Source organism: Colobus angolensis, unplaced genomic scaffold (genome assembly GCF_000951035.1).
Source record: "Colobus angolensis palliatus isolate OR3802 unplaced genomic scaffold, Cang.pa_1.0 Scaffold45, whole genome shotgun sequence".
Lineage (NCBI taxonomy): Eukaryota > Metazoa > Chordata > Mammalia > Primates > Cercopithecidae > Colobus > Colobus angolensis.
The window spans coordinates 9507953-9509417 of record NW_012117932.1 but is presented as its reverse complement, the minus strand read 5'-3'; the positions used below and the strand labels follow the sequence as shown (position 1 = coordinate 9509417).

The following is a 1465-nucleotide window of genomic DNA, read 5'->3' as shown; positions in this document are numbered from 1 at the left end:
AAAAATATCATAAAAAGTTTTGGTATGTTGTATAAAAGAATAACAGAAAGCCAAGAATTCTGGAATAGAACGAAACAGAAAGAAGATATTTTATTGTTCCTGCTGTGCAAATTATCATAGCTCAGCAGTCTTCTTGTAATAACAGATCTGTATTAATAAAGATTAAACTGAAACCTAATTGATGTTTTGAACAAAAACATATTAGATATTTATACCAGCAACATGAAAAGAACAGTAAGAAGTTAAATGATGTTATCAAGGAAGCTTTTCAAGCCAAATACACAGCTGTACATAATATATATTTTAATACAACTAACTGGTATGCAGCATTACTTATGTAATATTTTTCAGCTGCCAAAATTACTATTTCTTTAGACATGCTCTGTGAAATGATGCTGAGACTGCCATAGCACGGCAATGTTTGCCGATTCTTATTTCCATTTCAAGAACTAAGAAGGATTCCAAATAGTGAACACCATTGTCTAGTAATGTACATTGTCCATATGGAACAGCTGTCTAAATAAAGGATTATTCCTACTTGGTATGAGAAGCAATTCCTGTATCCCACTGAAAACAGCTGTCCAGGAACTAGAATGATAAGTCAGGACTTAAATTTTATGAAAATTCTACTTTTAGGAAAACATTCCTTTATTATAACAATGATAGAGTGAAAGAGTAACAAAGCGGGAAGGGTGGGCACAGAAAAGGAAGCAAAGAGTATGATCATACTTTCTGGGAGTGACAGATAAATCTGGATAATAACTAGAATACATCTGTTATGCCTTGCCAGCTTTTTCCCACTGCCAATGTGTCTTCAGCCATGTCTAGGCAGCTTCAAAAAAGGGTGCCCCACTACTGGGTAGCAAAAGATTACAAACTAGGGCTCGTATTAGCCTGGGTAGAACGTAATTAGGAATGGAAGTTGAGTTACTACCAAAGAACAAAGAAAAACTTAATTTAATGTGAAAAACACACAGGAATACGCCATTATTAATTTGGAGGCCACTAATAATTCAGACAAAGTATTCATGATGCTCAGCATACAAAATATTCTAAATAACTTCCAACAAAGCAATATAACCATGAACCATTGTTTCTTAATACTAATATATTAACATATAACTCTATGATCTCTGCTTTTCACTGACTTAATCAAATTACCCCTTGCTCAAGAGTAACATAATTCTGTGTTTTTAAAAGATCTCTGTAAAAAGTCCCTAAATGAATTTCTCTTTTAGTCTTTGCTCCCGAAATACTCAAAGACCCATTGTTTTTAGAAAATGGAACAAGGTAACCTTTATTGGGTACTCATGCACCAGAAACTTTTCCACTGAGTACTCACAAATGTTCTGTGAGGGAGATATTTTCTGCATTTCCAAGAGAGGGAACACTTGTGGGTACTTGGCTAGTAAGTGTCAGAAGAACAAACTCCAGTACATCCAGTTCCAAACCCCAGGCTCGGTTT

At 34.6% G+C, this 1465-nt stretch overlaps 1 protein-coding gene across 1 annotated transcript in view; it reads right to left on the bottom strand.

The window, feature by feature from the left end:
* The window catches only part of LOC105523105 (receptor-type tyrosine-protein phosphatase mu-like), a 403681-nt gene that overhangs the window by 25167 nt on the left and 377049 nt on the right, over positions 1 to 1465 (bottom strand). The gene's annotated exons all lie outside the window — the stretch shown is intronic.